We start from the raw sequence: 19,249 nt of genomic DNA, 5'->3' as shown, positions 1-19,249 counted from the left end.
AAGCATACATCACCGGCACTCAGGCTGCTCAAGTTACCATCACAATTGTGTCTGTGTCCCAAGATAACAAACAGAGTCTCAGTCTGTTAAATCAGCTCAGTCTAGAAACGAAAAAGGCCGAGATTTGCATAAACAAGTATTTGGGAGAAAGAATGCTTCTTTCCAGCAGGTATCAGCTACCCCACTGCCATGACGGCTTCTTTTCCAAGCCACCCTCCAGTTTCAACAGAGTGGTAAACCTAGGAAGTCTAGATAGGGCACTACTCCACAGTGTTTGAGAAGCTCATCCAATTCAGAAGAAAAAAAGTCTTGATCTTTGGAGTTAATTCCACATGCCGTTTGGAATGCAACAGCTGCACTAAAAGGGATGTTTGCAAACCCTTCCAGAATACCTGCAGCTGAACGATTCATTTTCAAATTTCAGCTCATTGACCAGGACAGTACATTACACAAAGAACTGCTAAATCTAATGCTTCCTACATTGAACAGACTTTTTAAGAAGGAAAACCAGAACTTACACGAAACTTAATAGGCGTGCCAATTGGAGCAGCTGTCATACCAGCAGGGCCAAACAGGGAGCCAGATGTACTCCCAAAAGGATTGGAAGTAGTATTAGTAGCTCCAAAGAGACCTCCACTGCTGGTACTTGTTCCAAAGCCTTAAAACAAGTAAAATATAAAAAGATTAGTATTAAAACAAACGCAAATTTTAAAACTTAAACCCCAATATTTTCTTTATATTAATTTTTCTGGTATTGTTCTATTAAATTGCCCTTATCCCAACCCACCGGTTTTGCCTTTTCCTCATGATTTCCTCCTCCCCACCCAACTCCACCGACAGCGAGGTGTGAGCAAGCGGCAGCGTGGTAGCCTAGCTGTCGGCTGGGCTAAACCACGACAGCCAGCCAACAACCATTTTTAACTTCTTTTAAAACTCATGGCTAGAATCACAGCTACAGATTTTGAGGTGTCACTCTTGGCTATTGTGGACCACAGTAATGGCCCTACATACTTAAGGAGAAAAAAAACACCTCTTTGTGTCTCTTCACTGGACTCTCTCCAGTATCTCCATGTGTCTCATAGTAGGGAGCCCAGCACTGGACACAGCACTCCAGGTGCAGCCTCACTAGTGCTGAGCAGAGGGGAAGGACCACTTCTCTCCTCCTAACGCAGCCAGGACACCGTTGGCTGCCTTTGCCACAAGGGCACACTCTTGGTTTCTGAGCAGCTTGATGTTCACCAGGACTCCCCCGGCATTCTCTGCAAAGCTCCTTTCCAGCCGGGTGGCCCCAGCCTGTGCTGGTGCCTGGGCTTCTTCTTCCCCAGGGGCAGGACTTTGCCCTTTTCCTTGTTGAATTTCATGAGGCTCCTGCTAGTCCGTTTCTCCAGCCCACCCAACTCCACCTGGATGGCAGCAGGACCCTCAGACCCATCAGCCACCCCCACTCTTCCTTTTGTCACCCGTACACTCATAGAAGCCCTCCTTGTTGTCTTTGACATCCCTGGCCGGATTCAGTTCCAGTTGGGCTGTTTAGTTTCCTAAACCCATCCCTGCACGCTCGGACAATGTTTCTGTAATCTTCTGTACTGACAGGCATGGAGGAGTAACGTTCATCTGGTCAAGCAGTGCCAGCTCCACAGAGATGGGGCGAGGGTGCACTTAGTGTAGCACACAACGGGGGCCCTACTGCAGCCTACAGTCAGACCCAAACACACGTGAACCACCTTGTCCACGCTTGCAATTTGTATGTGGCATCCCTTCCTTGATGGCCTGAGGCATCATGGGCCCAACAAGCTAGAAATTTTTCACATTTATGTTGCCAGTCCAGATCCACCTGAGCCACTTCAATGTTAGCAGCCTAATACACCTGTTGATTGTTTTGATGTTCTTCAGTGGCCCGACTCTTGGGTACATGGGCATCTACATGACGTACTTTTACAACCAGCTTCTCCACTCGAGCAGCAATGTCTTTCCACAATGGGGCAGCCCAGATGGGTTTACTTCTGCATTGCCAGTTGCTCTGCTTCCATTGCCGTAGCCATCCCCACAGGGCATTTGCTACCATCCATGAGTCGGTATAGAGATAGAGCATTGGCCACTTTCTCGTTCAGCAATGTCTAAAGCCAGTTGGATGGCTTTGACCTCTGCAAACTGACTTGATTCACCTTCTCCTTTGATAGCTTCTGCGACCCGTCGAGTAGGACTCCATACAGCAGCTTTCCATTTTCGATGTTTTCCTACAAGGCGACAGGATCCGTCAGTAAACAGAGCGTATGTCTTCTTATTGTCTGATAGTTGATTATATGGTGGGGCCTCCTCAGCACGTGTCACCTCCTCCTCCTCTGGTGATGTTCCAAAGTCTTTACCTTCAGTCCAGTTAGTAATCACTTCCAAAATTCCTGGGTGATTGGGGTTTCCTATCCGAGCTCTTTACGCGATCAGTGCGATTTGCTTACTCCATGTAGCATCAGTTGCGTGGTGTGTAGACGGGACGCTCCCTTTGAACATCCAGCCGAGCACTGGCAATTGGGGTGCCAGGAGCAACTGTGCTTCTGTACCAATCACTTCAGAAGCAGCTCAGACTCCTTCATATACTGCCAGTATTTCTTTTTCAGTTGGAGTATAGCGGGCTTCGGATCCTTTGTATCCTCGACTCCAAAACCCAAGAGGTCGACGTCACGTCTCCCCTGGCGCTTTTTGCCAGAGACTCCAGGTAGGACCATTCTCCCCGGCTGCAGTGTAGAGCACGTTTTTGACATCTTGTCCTGTCCGGACTGGTCCCGGGGCTACCGCATGGACTATTTCTTGTTTAATTTCTTCAAAGGCTTGTTTTTGCTCAGGGCCCCATTCAAAATTGTTCTTCTTTCGGGTTACTTGATAGAGGGGTTTTACAATCTGGCTGTAATCTGGAATATGCATTCGCCAGAAACCCACAATGCCTAAGAAAGCTTGTGCTTCCTTTTTGTTGGTTGGTGGGGACATAGCTGTTATTTTATTAATCACGTCCATCGGAATCTGACGACGCCCATCTTGCCATTTTATTCCCAAAAACTGAATCTCCTGTGCAGGTCCCTTGACCTCACTCTGTTTTATGGCAAAGCCTGCTTTCAGAAGGATTTGGATTATCTTTTCACCTTTCTCAAAAACTTCTTCTGCTGTGTTGCCCCATACAATGATGTCATCAATGTATTGCAAATGTTCTGGGGCTTCAGCCTGTTCCAGTGTGGTTTGGATCAGTCCACGTCAAATAGTAGGGCTGTATTTCCACCCCTGGGGCAGTCGATTCCGGGTATACTGGATGCCCCTCCAAGTGAAAGCAAACTGTGGCCTGCATTCCGGTGCCAAAGGAATTGAGAAAAATGCATTAGCGATATCAATTGTAGCATACCACCTGGCTGCCTTTGACTCCAGTTCATACTGAAGTTCCAGCATATCTGGCACGGCAGCACTCAGTGGTGGTGTAACTTCATTCAAGCCACAATAGTCTACTGTCAGCCTCCACTCGCCATTGGATTTACATACAGGCCGTATAGGGCTGTTAAAAGGTGAGCGGGTCTTCGTGATGACTCCTTGACTCTCCAGTTGACGAATCAACTTATGGATGGGAATTAGAGAGTCTCGGTTGGTACGATATTGCCGTCGGTGCACTGTTGTAGTAGCAATTGGCACCTGTTGTTCTTCGACCCTCAGTAATCCCACAGCAGAAGGGTCCGTTGAGAGACCAGGCAAAGTAGACAGCTGTCTGCCTTCTTCTGTCTCTACTGCAGCTATGCCAAAAGCCCACTGGTACCCTTTTGGGTCTTTGAAATACCCTCTCTTAAGATAATCTATGCCAAGAATGCACGGTGCTTCTGGGCCAGTTACAATGGGGTGTTTTTGCCACTGCTCTCCAGTTAGGCTCGCTTCAGCCTCTAACACAGTCAGTTGTTGAGACCCCCCTGTCACTCCAGAAATACAGATGGATTCTGCCCCTCTAAAGTTTGACGGTATCAAGGTGCATTGGGCACCAGTGTCCACTAGAGCCTTATACTTCTTGGGGTATGATGTGCCAGGCCACCGAATCCACACAGTCCAGTAAACTCGACTGTCCCTTTCCTCCACCTGGCTGGAGGCAAGGCCCCTCTAGTGCCTGTTATCATATTCATCAGAGGAATCAGCAGGATTAGAGTCAGGGTGGCTAGGAGGATCAGCCCTCCCATTTTGACTAGTGGACTGCTCACTGTAGACTGGGGCAACAGCTGTCCTGGAGGAATTGGAGAAAATTCTATTTCTGTTGGTTCTTCCTCCCAACTGGCGTACCCTTGCCTCTAAAGCGGAGGTGGGTTTTCCATCCCACCTTCTCATGTCTTCTCCATGATCACAGAGGTAGAACCACAGTTCACCCCGTGATCTGTACTGTCTCTCTTGTCTCTCTCGAGGAAGGTAACGCCTGGTTCTAACAGCTGAAATTCTAGAACGTTCAGGTGGTGGGAAATCTGCTTTTTTTCTTAATTCTCGGACCTCCTCAGACAGTTTTTCCACAGCCGCAACACAGGCTCGTATAGAAGTATTATCATCATATTGTCGGAGGTAGGTGACCAGATTACCTACAGATAGTGGTGTTTCATCATTTCCGAAGTCCATTATTGCCAATGAGGTGGAATATGCTGGTGGCGCACTCCGTAGAATCTTTTGCCACATTGGTCGTGTGCACTGGACGTCATCTGGATCTTCGAGTCTTGGTCCGCGTCTTGAGTCAAGATAAATCAATTCTCACACAGCCAGTTCTCTCAGATACTGAATAGCTTTTTCTATGTTGGTCCACTTGCTTACATTACATGGCACCTCGTCCTTGTAGGGGTACCTTTCCTTTATAGCTGCCAGGAGCCGTCTCCAGAGGCTGTGAACTTGTGTTTGTCTTCCAATTGCTTTATCAATGCCCCCATCCATGGCAAGGGCTCCCAGCTGCCTGGATTCATTACCATCTAACTTCAGATTATTGGCTCCCATGTCCCAGCATCTGAGCAACCAAGTGACAATGGGCTCACCTCTAAGATGGCCATAATCTTTTCTAATATCTCGCAGCTCGCTCATTTTTAGAGATCGGGTGGTTATTGTCTCATCTATGATGTCACTCCTCCTCCATTGAGATTTCCTCTGGGGCGAAACACAACGTTCCCGCTTCATTTCTTGTGATGGCCCTGGTTGCTCTTCATCATCATCATCCTCTCCTCTGCGTTCTGACTTTCGCACACATTTCCTCGGTTGCTCTTCCTCCAATTGTTGTGATGGCCCTGGTTGCTCTTCTTTGTCTGGTTGTTCTGATGGCCCTGGTTGCTCTTCATCATCATCATCCTCTCCTCTGCGTTCTGACTTTCGCACACATTTCCTCGGTTGCTCTTCCTCCAATCGTTGTGATGGCCCTGGTTGCTCTTCTTTGTCTGGTTGTTCTGATGGCTCTGATTGCTCTTCTTCATTTGGTTGTTGTGATGGCCCTGGTTGCTCTTCTTCATCTTCTAACTTTTGTATGCATTTTCTTTTCCTTAAGGGGGCAACTGATACCGTTGTAGTCTGAGTAGCTATAGTGCTTGTCATGGAAGTCGAGATGACAAGCACATTAACCTGAGAAATAAATTGATATACACCCCTAAATGGCTGATTGACTTTGAATATATAAATAATTAAACATATATTCAGGAGACCTTGCAGGACAATCAAACCTATTAAATTATTCCAACAATGTTCAGCATTATCAAAATCAATGTAAGCTTTTGTGAATGAAAAGTCACTGGTATTGGCAATGACATCTGCCAGGTGACGCTCAAAATTAACAAACGAGCTCCACATCACCATCCCCCTCTGCACCGCCGAATACAAAGGCTGAGCCGGTCCCAGCACCAATGATCTTATCAGTGTTACACCGTACAGTATAGCAAAACCCTTAATTACCGATAACAGACTTTTCATGCCGGTCCAACACCCAGAGCCAGAAAACCGCATAAACATTCCGCCTAACATCATATAAGGTAAATAAGGCAATAAATTATATATGTCCGGTAACATGTACGCAAGCATAACAAACAGCATTCCAGCCAGCAACATCATTATCTCAACTCCTTCGGGCCCCACGTTGGGTGCCAATTAGGACTGTTGTGGGTTAGGCCGCTCCGGCAAACAAAGCCGCCCCGCCCCCCCCCAGTCGTTGACTCACCCTTCCCCACCCCCAGGAATGAGGGAGAGAATTAAAGGAGAAATGGGAAACCCGTGGGTTGAGATAAGAACAATTTAATACAGATGATTTAATACACAGTGTAGATGCTCACCACCCCCTCTCATCCGCAGCCCGTCTCGTCCCGAAGCTGCAATCCCGGGCGAATGCGAGGACCCGAAATAGAGAGGGGCAGAGAGAGAGAGAGATAGTACTCCGAGAGTGGGAGTACTGGGAGAGAGAGGGGAAAAAAAAGCAATAGAGCAAAAGCGCAGCAAGCGCAAAAGAGCAAAAGTGACGAAAGAGCCAAAGCGCAAAAGCCCTTCTGTCCGGCTGCCCCTCACCTTTATACTGGGCATGACGCTGCATGATATGGAATACTAATTGGCCAGTTTGGCCCTCAGTCTTAAATTCCACCACAAATCACAAGGGGAATCGTGGCCCCCTTGTCCCAGCTATGCTCCCCCCTTATCCCGCCGTGCTTCTGCACTCCAGCACACTGAAAAGTCCTTGGAGTCTCACGTCCAACCACAAACATCAACTTGCTATCAGCATTCTTCTCAGAGCAAGCCTCTCAGAAAACCAAAACATGGAGCTCTTCTAGCTGCTAAAAAGAAGAGCTAACTCTGTCCCAGCTAAAACCAGGATGCATATGGAGAAAATAAAAAATTACGTAAACAAAAAGGTCAACTTGCTTGGTTTTCTTTAGATTTATAAATTGAAGCTATAACATTTTAGAGGTACTTTCTTAATTAAAAAAAAAATAGATTTGAAAGATGTTTCCTGTTGTATTTGGGCCAGTCATCCAAATAGGATGTAATTATCAAAATATATCAGAGCTGAAAGAGCGCTGTAGTACATCTTCCGGATATTCTGAAGTCCTCTTGGAAAACTGTGAGCCTTCAAAAAAAAGTAAAAAAGAGTCTTCAAGGACAACAAGTACCGTATCAGTCTCTGCAGAGATGATATTTCACAGCAGCTCAACAGGACTGTATTCTGAATCAGCCACATCAAGTCATGGAAGAAGAGGCACAACCACTGCAGCAAAATACCTTGACGGCTTTCAATACCATTGGAATTGCAGAACCAAACTGTACTGTACTTCCTTCCAGTAACCTCCAGGAACCACACGTGCAGCCACACCTCATTCTCAGAAAGGTGCTCTACAAACTGGCGTTACTGGAGGCAGCTGAAGGAAATGTCTCTCTGAAGGGAACGCATGTTGTTTCACACTGTTTGGTGCTGGCTGGAATTGGTGGTGCATGTACGAAAACCTGGGAGCTGTATCAGGGCTGCCATATGTGCAAACTGACTGTGCAGCACAGACAGGAAACCGTATGTGAAATCCATTTGTTAGAAGTTTCACTGATGCTGTCGTTACACACCCTGCGCCTTGTTTTGTCGTCGCTTAGTTTGTAACAAAGATGTTTGTGCAATGAGTTGACATTTAGTTTACTGTAGTGATTTTTTTTTTTTTAAGTGTCGTACCATTACGTGTTAAGTGTATGTCTCAGTGGTGCTTTTTGGACAGCTGGTGCCTGCAACTAGTCACGTAACAGAAGCTCGTATGTGAAAATAGCCAAAGCACTTGCTGACTCCAGGATTGTTTCGGTCACGTATCAGTGCGGACTAAAAATTATATCAAGTTATAATCAGTGATTTTTCTTTTATTTTATTTTCTTTTGTTTAGTTTGGGGATTTTGAAAAGAAAAATAAACTTTGTACATTTTTAATAAAGTGTTTGTAAGAAAAAAGTTTTGTTTGAAGGTCTGTATCAGTAAGACAACACATCTTGCAATAGAGCTTATTTGGGGGTAGTTTTTTCTTTGAAATGTCTGTGGTTTTTCTCAAAACAAGCATCTAACTGTAAATCTGAAGGATTTCGGAGCAGAAAAAGGAGCTGGTATTGTGCAGACTCTTCTTTACTCACATTTAAGGTTACACAGCATTTGCTGACTTAGTTTCTCTGTCACGACAGAGCGGAAACACAGGAATTAAACTGCCCTTACAAAGGTAAAACTCTGCCTCAACTCTCTCCAAACCTGTCATCTGTTAGGTTCGAGTGGGCTGGCCTTGAAGAAGGTTTTGCTTATCCATGTAATGAGGGCCAAAGGACCATTACAATTTAAGTTTGATCTTTCAGCTCTAAAAATAAAATCCCCATCCAGTTAAGAGTAGGAGTGTAAAACCTCCATCCTGCCTGAAGAGCAAAACTCTTGTGAGACCATCAATGAAGGTACTTCTGCTCGCTGGCAGTCCCTTCCTTGAATGCCCTTCATTAAGTCAAACCCAACAGTGCAAAAAATGTTTTTTCTTAACGAGTGCAAGGTTTCCACAAAGACCTGGTTACATAAGCTGCACTGTTCTTCTATTCCATTCCGAGTTAAACTGGTGATTGGTGTGAAGTAACAGCCAATACTGACGGTGTGATTTTGTCATAGCCATAATCGCCAGAGAAAGGGAAAGTGGAGACATTGGGTTAAGCACTGAATGGAGATGCAAAATGCTTGTTTTGGGTGTACTTTTTAGTCTTCTAAGACTTAGTCTGCACCAGCAGAATAAGCCTTACGTATTCTCTTGCTATTCTTCTGGAGGAGTCGCACTTCATGTTAACTGTATTAAAAGCCAAGTTGCAGGTCTAAGGTTCTAATTGCTGGACACAATAACGAGTTTCCCTAGTGTTTGAGACCATTTTTGAGCATAAAATTGCTCTTCTTCATGCTTTCAAAGACCCAGGCTAACATACGTCTCCTGCCACCCTGCTGTCCCTCTCCTTTTCCCTAAAATATTCATAAAGTAATAAAAGAAAGAAAAGTTTTGAAAGGAATTACCCAAAAATTGTCACCGAAAATCTGGACAGAAACTCTTCTAACGCAGTTTGCAGTGTTAGAAAGTGGCATTACTTTATTGCGGCATCAGGTGCACAGGGGATGTCTCCTCCTGGCATGGACACCTGTCCCCTGGACAAAAACTTAGTTACACACTGCAATCATGCATATTCATAACCTGTTTAGATGTTCCTTGTTATTCTCTTAAACAATTGGTTAATTTTCTCTCACTTTACAAGTAAATTACTTCACATGCTCAGTTCTCTTCCTCCACCCCTTTCTTTTGGGTCTGGGGTATGTTTAGGGGAGGTGGTCCATGAGTCGGTGGTCGCAATCTCCCCCTGCCGGAATTACCTTTTCCCCAAGTCACTGCTGTGCATGTTCACAATTCAGAAAAACTTGAGAACAAAGTTTTTACATTCTCTGGGATGTTCCCTTCAAGGGCAGACAGTTCTGGATAAAGAGTCTCCCTTCTAATCACTCCCAGCAGTTTCAAGGATGGTCATCTTGTTATGTTTCTTAGGTGTGTGCAAACTGCCTACTAAACTCTTCATGAAATTCTTAGAAAAGTTTTAACCCCTTCATTGTTCGATAACACACCTATTACTTATAGGAAATGTAATCTAATGAAGGATCATATTAACGATCATCTTAACAAAGATGATCCGAGGGCTGGAGCACCTCTGCTATGAAGACAGGCTGAGAGAGTTGGGGCTGTTCAGCCTGGAGAAGAGAAGACTCTGGGATGATCTTATTGCAGCCTTCCAGTACTTAAAGGAGGCCTACAGGAAAGCTGGAGAGGGAGTTCTTACAAGGGTGTGTAGAGATTGCACAAGGGGCAATGGGTTTAAACTGAAAGAGGGTAGATTTAGATTGGATATAAGGAAGAAATTCTTCCCTCTGAGGGTGGTGAGGCACTGGAACAGGTTGCCCAGAGAAACTGTAGATGTCCCATCCCTGGAAGTGTTCAAGGCCAGGTTGGATGAGACGTTGGGCAACCTGGTGTAGTGGAGGGTGTCCCTGCCCATGGCAGGGGGGTTGGAACTAGATGATCTTTGACGTCCCTTCCAACCCAAACCATTCTATGATTCTATGGTTCTATGTTTCTGATCAGAATGTACATACAATTTTATATATATGGACAGGTGGGGGAGATCGATGTGGCACTGGGTGCCTGAGCCTATTTATTAAATGGCTTCACCAGGGAGTTGCTGTCCTCTTTTTTTCAGCTTTGTTATCACAGTGGATTATTGCATAATTCTTGTATTTGATAGTGCAGTCAAATCTGATTGTGACTTGTCAAGCCATGCTGAGACCTGAGTAATTAGTGCTGACTAGCTAGTCAGATGTTTCTAACCACATAATGTTTTCAGATTTAAGAAATGGTTAAATGTTGTTCCCCAAAACTAACAAGTACAGTCAAGTTGTAGTGTCGCTTTTACAAAGAAGTGACTGGCTACGCAGGTGATGATGTTTAAAAAATCAGTGGCCTTTCATGTGAAATATAAACTGCTAAGGCACCTCCTCAGCTGTATAGACCTCAGATGTCCCAGAAGAAGGTAAAAAGCATATCCTTGTAGATTGTGGTGTTGAGTGACTTGGTTTGTGTTCCTGTTTTTCTCACTGTAAGTAATACTAGTAACTCTCAAAGATTCAGGGGGTCTGGTTTCTTACTTGGACAATGGCTAGCTACCTTTTTCTGACATTGCAGATTAGACAGCTGAAGCAGTGTTTCAGATAATATATAAGTGACAGCAGTCTTTCAGGAAACATCATATGGTTTATTAAACCAATCGCTCTTAATAAATATACAGTCTCCTTTAGATTATGCTTTGGAGGAAATAAATCCTTAACTACCAGCGCATGTTCTCAGCTAATAAAATAAAGCAGTTCTTGTGACAGATGCACTTGACCCCTCGCTGTACGTTGGTTCAGGCAGTTTAAGGCACAACAGGTCTTGTGCCCTGTGGTGAACCTGTGAGCTGGAAAGCTCCTGGCTGACATACAAGGGAGTGAAGGTGCCTCAAAATATTTGGAAAGGTGATTTCAAAGCCCAAAATTGCAAGATAACTAAAGTACAGAATAAGATACCAGAGCTAAACAGAAGACATCTATCTTGCCTACACTATTAACTAGCAGTCAATTATTTCACTCTAAAAATACTGCCATCAGCATGGGCCCAATTCGACCTCTCCCTGAATTGCAGCCGAGCTGCACGCCAGGTGACCCTTTGAGCAAGGATGGCTCTCAAGGTGTGAGATCCTGTACCTCAGACTAAGGGAGCCTTCGTTAACCAAGGCAGATAGATCCCTTACTGGTGACACGTCCTTGGCGAGTGGCTGATGGCATGCTGAATTAATGTTAATGAAGCATTGCTAATGCGTGTAGCTACTCAAATATTATAAAATTTGTATAGGTCATTAGACATAAATAGATACTCAAGTCTTGAGACTTAAGATTGGACCTGGCCATACCTAAGGTCTTTCAGGAGTTTGGAAGGCAAGGGTGTCCACTCTGAACCTTGTGACTCAACAGGAGAGTCTTCCTCATACTTTTTGTCTCTGATATGTGTGAATGGTTCTAACTTGATTCTAACTCAGTTTTCCTCTGTTTTTTCCATGCAGTAATTCGTAAGATGAATCTTGCCATCAAACTTACTGAACCTTGGTAAACCCCTGTTAAATTTTGTTAAATTCCATCAAATTTATTGAACTCTGTCAAATTATTCTACATCAATAAAACATTGCTGCTTCTGTCTTTTGAGTGAGGTGCATTTCACTCATGCACGAGAGTCCTATGGAGTTTAGGGAAATGAAATAGAACAAATTTGGATTTGAATTGAAAGTGTAACATATTTTATAACTGCAGGGAAAAAGGGTTAAGATGGGATATTTTTAAGGAGAAAAGGGGAACAGGAAAATCAGCTGTATGTTGTCACGACTGGGTTTTTAGTTATTTCTTGGCTTGAATATATACCTCATTGTATTGAAAAGGTTAGATTATGCTAATGAAAGTGAAGATCTAGACTTAACAATCAATTTAAAATTCTATTTCTGTACAGAAATACTACATCATATCCTGACCTCTCAGGATAACAGGTTATGTTGCATACTTAAAACCAATATTCTTCCAAAGGCCTCTTATTTTCAGGAGCTGCAAATGTAAATGAGTTCTAAATTGTCAGAAAACCTTTTTTTTTTTCTTTTTTTTTAAAGCATTGGTGCTCAGTCCATGTCTGTGGTGCTTGTCTGTAAGTTGTCAAATGTGGTTATGTCAAATAAGTGCTACTGAAAAACCACTGAAACTCGACACTTGGGATTCAGCTGCAACTCAGTGCTTGAGCAAAATGTAATTCAACAGGATGCTAACTTCCTTCAAGATTAAATACCTTTACTGCTGTTCCATTAAGGGCTGGCCATAGAGGTAGGTACTACTTTAATCTTTGGGTTGCTGAAGCTGAACACAGTTGCTAGAACAGCTGTGGCCTGCTGCTCTCCAGAGGGCTAAATGTGCTCACTTTCACCTGCTCCTACTGTCCCACCTTGCTAAAGCTTGGAGTCTGCCAGAGAGGGAAGAGTTTCATCCCTCCCCTCCTTTTACTTCCACTGTGGTGTTTGCTTATGCCAGCACCAATTTAGTCCCCTCTGCAGGCAGCGTGGCTGCTCCCAGCAAAGCTGACCCTGTCCATCTTGGTGAGTAAATGCAGCACACTTCAGAGCAGGATCCTAGCCCATGCAGTGGGGTAAGAAATCTCTTTGTAGAGGACATCTTATGCAGCGGCCATACATAGGGGTTTCTGCAGCACTAGCCATCTGAAGTTTTGCTGTCATGCTCTAGGACCACAAATGACTCGGTCTGAGCTCTCCTGTTCCCTTTTCCATCGTGCCTTCATTGCCTTCCTTTCCCTGGAAGTCGTCCTGCATTAGAGGCCCATGTCTCTGTTGTAACCTGGCTGATAAATGCTGGGCTGGACTGGGTTCTAAATGTGAAGGGGGTGAGTTCTTCCTTTGCAGCCAAGGATGTCTGTCAGATCTAGGGATTAGGGTACAAGAATCTCCCACCCAGGATAATGCAGAAATGCGACCCTTTCCATATAGTCCTCAAAACCAGGCTGCAGGGCCAGGCAAGAGAGCTGTCCTTGTAATATCACTTACATTGGAATGAATTCTTATGTGGGTGGCAAAGGTGCCATAAGCCTCATTACAGCCATCCCGCAGTCACCAACTTGCTCCTCTGCTGCCTCATTCTGGCCAGGTGTTATCAGATTCAAGCCAAAAAAAAGCCAATGCTAAACAGCTATTGTAAGTTTAATACTATTTGCAGCAAGACTAAGGTGCCTGTGAACACGAATACATCTTACAGCGTGACCTAGGAAAGTTACATACAAAAGTACTGAAACAAACAAGTGATAGGCTTGGTCACTGCATTTTACATACGTGTCTTAGGAGCGTTTGGATCCAAGGCTTCATTTTTTAATTGATAAAACACACGGAAGAGATAGGCAAGCCCATGGAAAATTAAGGTAATCCCTCCAACTCTGCACAAGGAGTTTTGGAAGCAGTCATAGAGTCGTGGAATCATAGAATGGTTTGGGTTGGAAGGGACGTCAAAGATCATCTAGTTCCAACCCCCCTGCCATGGGCAGGGACACCTGTCACTACACCAGGTTGCTCAAAGCCTCATCCAACCTGGCCTTGAACACTTCCAGGGATGGGGCATCCACAATATCTCTGGGCAACCTGTTCTAGTTCTTCACCACCCTCAGAGTGAAACATTTCTTCCTTACATCTAATCTAAATCTACCCTCTTTCAGTTTAAAGCCATTGCCCCTTGTGCAGTCTCTACATGTCCTTGTAAAATGTCCCTCTCCAGCTTTCTTGTAGGCCCCCTTTAGGTACTGGAAGGCTTTTAGAAGTCTCCCTGGAGCCTTCTCTTCTCCAGGCTGAACAACACCAACTCTCAGCCTGTCTTCATTGGAGACCTCCAGCCCTCAGATCATCAGTCATCCGAAGGTGCAAAAGGAAAGAGTTTGGCTTTGCACCTTGGGCAGGCTGTGGTGAGGTACTGTTGCTGAATGGTGGTTTTCTGGGAAGTGCATGATTGGGCTGCTTGCAGTTGAGGATACTCAGTCCCAATCTTCAGCCCCTGCCATCCTGACAAAGCTGATGGAATTGCCTCTAGAGGAATGGAAGGAATGTGAGAATGGACTGCAGATACATCTAAAGATTGTTGCAGAAAGGATGGGCATAAATTCTTTCCCAGAACGCTAGAGGTAAAAGTAGAAATGGGGTGGACATGTTAAATAAGGGTGTCCCAGTTTTAGCTGGGGCAGTTAGCTCTTCTTTTTAACAGCTAGAAGAGCTCCGTGTTTTGGTTTTATTCAGAGGCTCGCTCTGAGAAGAATGCTGATAGCAAGCTGATGTTTGTGGTTGGACGTGAACCTCCAAGGACTTTTCAGTGTGCCGGAGTGCAGAAGCACGGCGGGATAAGGGGGGAGCATAGCTGGGACAAGGGGGCCACGATATCCCTTGTGATTTGTGGTGGAACTTAAGATTGAGGGCCAAACTGGCCAATTAGTATTCCATATCATGCAGCATCATGCCCAGTATAAAAGTGAGGGGCAGCCGGACAGAAGGGCTTTTGCGCTTTGGCTCTTCCGCCGCTTTTGCTCTCTTGCGCTTGCTGCGCTTTTGCTCTATTGCCTTTTTTTCTCTCTCTCCCAGTACTCCCACTCTCGGAGTACTATCTCTCTCTCTCTCTGCCCCTCTCTATTTCGGGTCCTCGCGTTCGTCTGGGATTGCAGCCTCAGGACGAGACGGGCTTCGCATACAAGGGGGTGGTGAGCATCTACACTGTGTATTAAATCATCTGTATTAAATTGTTCTTATCTCAACCCATGGGTTTCCCGTTTCTCCTTTAATTCTCTCCCTCATTCCTGGGTGACCGGCTCTGTGGGAGGGTCAGCCTAACCCATGACAGAGGGAGTTTCTCTCCACAGAATGTTTATCTCCCCATACTCCACCTTAAGGTTTTGTGGAAGTAGTAGAGGAAGTGGTACAAAGCAAAAAAGATTTTCTCTTGCAAGAGTTTGTGATAGATGATGCAAGCCACGTTCAGCCCAGACAGCAGTAAAATCTTACTTAGATCCAGTACTCTCGTGGCTCTCACTGAGGTTATCTTACACAGGATCTGGAGCTGCTGGAAGCACAAAGCCACTCTGCTAAGTGCTAAGGCAAGCAACCTATGTGCCTGGATGGTGGAGCTGGGATCCGTACCCTACCCGTGGTGTTCCATACCCTCTCTTCCTTTGAAAAGCCGAGTGGAGCTTGAGTTGTTCCTGTTCTGCCCCCCTGGGAGAGAAGCTGCACTTCCCAGCCTTAGCTGGAGTCAGACCGTGGCAAGCTGGAAAAAGACAGTGAGTGCTTCTCCTAGATCTGCGAGGGGTGGCTGAAGACAGGACCATGGTTTCTGCTCTTGCTGGCACTTTTTCCCTTCCTCTCTTCAGGAACAGCCACTGTCACGGCTCTGCCAGCAGCAGAGACCTTGTACATCCTCCCGCATCTCTGGCAGTGTCAGGCCAGGCACCTCCACTCACAACCACCAGCAGCAGCAGCAGTAGGCTAGGCTTCAGCAGAGGGAAGGGCACCCCCACACTCTTTTTTTGGTAGCAGAGCAGCGAGGTCCTGTCTTGAGTGAGCTTGTCCTACCTCTTCCATCTGGACTAGCAGATGATGGCCAAGCTGCAGCATTAAAAATCCCTTGGCAGGTCCCCACTCAGGCAAGCCCATTCTCCTGCACGGAGGGAAAATTTACTCTTTGCCCGAAGAAACCACTCCTGCCAGAGTCACAGGGATATTAGTTTCCCGATGTCCCCACCTCCTCGCCTTCAAAACCAAGAATGGAGGTCTGTATGCATTGCCTCCTTCAGTGAGGCACTTAGAAAACAGGCCCTCTCTTGTCTCTCACTGGACTTGAGAGCTGCATCAAGCCAGGGGTGAAAACACTTCCCTGGGATATAGGCAAATATACCAGAAGCAGAGCTAAATTACTCTACAGCACTCAACAGTGAGTTGACTGGTAAGGAGACCTCTACTGAAATTGTGTTGCAATGACATCACTTTTCTCTCTGGCCTGGGAAAATGCTGGAAAAATCCATTTCTAGGCCCTTCTCTTCTCCATGCCCAGTAAGTCGGGGCAGCCAGCTCCCAGCTGCCAAGGGGGAGCACTGCACATAGGAACCGTGGCAGGTTTAGCCTGCGTCTAACTGGCTAATACCTCCAGTGGGAAGCAAATTACAAGCAGTGTGGTTGCAATGTGCAACAAGATGTAGAAACATCTGTGAGTAAGGGATTGCTGACCAGAAAGGACAGTGATCCCAGTGTTTTGGCTATGTGGTTAGATGGTACCATTTGGGGAGGAAAAAAAAAAAAAACCACAAGAAAACCACAATTTAATTTCATCACCTGGCCTGCATAGTATGGGCAAGTCAGTGCTCCCCTCAGACACTCTGTGTGTGTTAGGCAGTGGGAGTAAGAGCCACAGCGAAGGGCAGAAGGGAAGCGCGGGCTGCCCTGATCTCAGGTCTGTACGTGCTGTGGCTGGACATGACCTGTGTGTCAGATGAGAAGATAGTGGGAGCAGCAGATAGAGCATCTCATCACAGCATCTCCCCAGATGTGGGGAGGGAAGGGTTTCCTCCCAACAGCTGCCCCTCTCTGGGGCTTCACATTGTGCCATTAATGCTTTCCCTGGACGAGCCAGCCTGGGAGGCGAGGGGTTGGGGCCTGTCCCAGGGGTACCATGGATGAATGACAAGTGCTACTCTGCACTGTGCTGTTGGACAATCCCAGACTGCAGCTGTATGTTGACTTGCTGGTCCTTTCACCCCACCCTGTACCTCCTCTCAGCTCCACTAGTGTAAACCTGCTGCTTGCCTACAGACCTGCAAGGATCACTTCTACCTCCTTTCCCCTCAGAGGAGAAGTTACCGATGACTAGCAGCACTGCAACTTCTGTGCAGAAGACAGGCAAGAACTCTGCAGCCCCTGAGGTTAAGCTGCAGGGAAAAAGTTTTACCTACAGACTGTATCCTATTAGAAACAGATATGATCCAAGGGGAAAATAAAAGGAAAATGCAAGGCTTGCTGTTTCTCTTGTTGCTCTCTGATTGCTACATGTGGCTTCCCACAGTGACATGAGAGGCAGTCAGCTGCAGAGCAGGAGGAGATGTGACTGCTGACCTGCAGAAATGGTCCAACAGAACAGCCACGCTGTGCCTGGGACCCCTGGGGTGCCACGGCAGACAGGGGAGTGGCAGGAGGAGGACACAGGAGCTGGTGGGGGAGACAGGGGAGGCTTGCCTTGTCCCCACCAGTGGGACACAGCTTCCTGTGGCACACGCACACAAGATCCCTGCTGCAGCAGGGTTCCCGGGCCCTGCTCTGTTGCAAAACTTGGAGATCTTCCAGCTCTCATGGAAGTGGGCCAGCCTCGAGAAACAGCCTCCTCCACTTGCACCCCACCCTGCACGTCCACGGGCACCCCTCCACATGCATCCATGCTCCCCCTCAGAAATACGCGGCAGCATGCCCTCCCCTGTGCCGTGCGAGGAGAGCCGTGCTCCCAGGTGCCTGTGGCCAGATGGGACACAGATGGGCCTACAGCCCCAGGTCCTGCCCGCGGTGCTGCATGTGCGGGGAGCCCTGCCGGAGCACCCTGCGGAGCTCCCAGCGCCTTGTGTTGGGCACGGGAGGAAGGAAGTTTGGCCTCCTGGCTTTATTTCCCAGAAAACGTTTGAGGACATAAGGAGCTTTTCTCAGCATTTCAGTGTAGAGAGGCTTGTGGTGATCTTTAAAAACCCACTGCTCAACTCAACCCTCTGCAATACGGTAACCTTGTGGCGCTTCTCCCACTGAAAAAAATGATTTGTTTGACTTCATATGCTGTATGCTGAAAGCCTCCTACGTGGATCTTAATGAAACTGAGCCATACAGCATGAAGTCATTACTAGTGGCATATGTAGCTTTCATGCTAGTGGACAGGTTTCTGTATTTTCCTGAGAAACAACTTGCTGCTCACAGAACTGCTGCATAGTGACAGAGGATTACATCTTGCTTACTACACTGAGATACGGATAAATGATCACCAGGTACCACCATAGTTCTAGTTTTCCTTTTACTTGCAGTATTTTTGTAATGCAAAACAAGATACTGAAGGTTAAAAGCACTGAAGATAGCAGGAGTAATAGAAGAAGAAGAAAATCCCCAGCAAAACAGATCTGCAAATACTTTTTAAAAAATGAGAGAGAGACAGAGGAGCAGAGAAGGGTATCTCTACTGCTACAAGAGTGTAATTGAATGTTGTAATATGGTTGCATGAATAAAGATGAAAACTAACTTTTATCTGAAAAAAAAGAGTACAAGTTATCAGTCTTTCAAAGTCTGGACGGGGTTCGAAAAACCAGACATCTCAAAAGAAGAGGAGGAGAGGAAGGAGGGTTGGTACTGATCGGAAGGAGACTGCATTAAATAACATTGGCATTACGAGGCAAAACAGAACAAATTAAGGAGATGCCACGATTCAGGTTGCTCAGTCACTGTAACTGGAGCTGTAACAGGTGACGACAACACTGTCTTCTCACAACCACGTGTTACAGAGCGAAGCCATGGTTAGCGCACAGTGTGGATCCTGATCATGAAGACAGCAACTACTGGGTGTTGCACAAACGGCTCCACGCTTTAGAGCAGCAACCTACTCAAATTCTCAAAGTGAGCACAGAACTATTCTCTCTTGAGTGTTTCTTGAATTTACATGGAATTGTAACTTTTAAAGCAGTTCAAGGGTTTACTATGGTCAGTTTTTATGCTTTATCCCTACCCACAGATTTCTTTCTTATATCCTAACAGATACAGGCTTAGATATGGTAAATCCGGCTCTTCTTCAGTTTTCCTACTCTGTGGGCTATGATTGCATATTTTGTCAATCACATGGGGTTGTATGGAGCAGCTTTGGGGTAAGAAGTGTTTCAGTGTTGCAGAAATGCTCTTCCATAGTCATGCAACCTGATTAATTGGGCTAAATGTTGTTCTGACTTGCCATATGCCGTCTGACATCAGGTGCGTTAAGCGGAGCAAGAGACAGGTCAGAACTGGCTCCTCACCATCAGGAGGAGATGCAATTAAGGCAAACAAGATCTAGCCCTTCCCTGGTTGGTCATAAGCCTAATCAAAGTAGC

The sequence above is a fragment of the Tauraco erythrolophus genome, chromosome Z (assembly GCF_009769465.1).
Source record: "Tauraco erythrolophus isolate bTauEry1 chromosome Z, bTauEry1.pri, whole genome shotgun sequence".
In the NCBI taxonomy this organism is placed as follows: domain Eukaryota; kingdom Metazoa; phylum Chordata; class Aves; order Musophagiformes; family Musophagidae; genus Tauraco; species Tauraco erythrolophus.
This window is presented reverse-complemented; position numbering follows the sequence as displayed.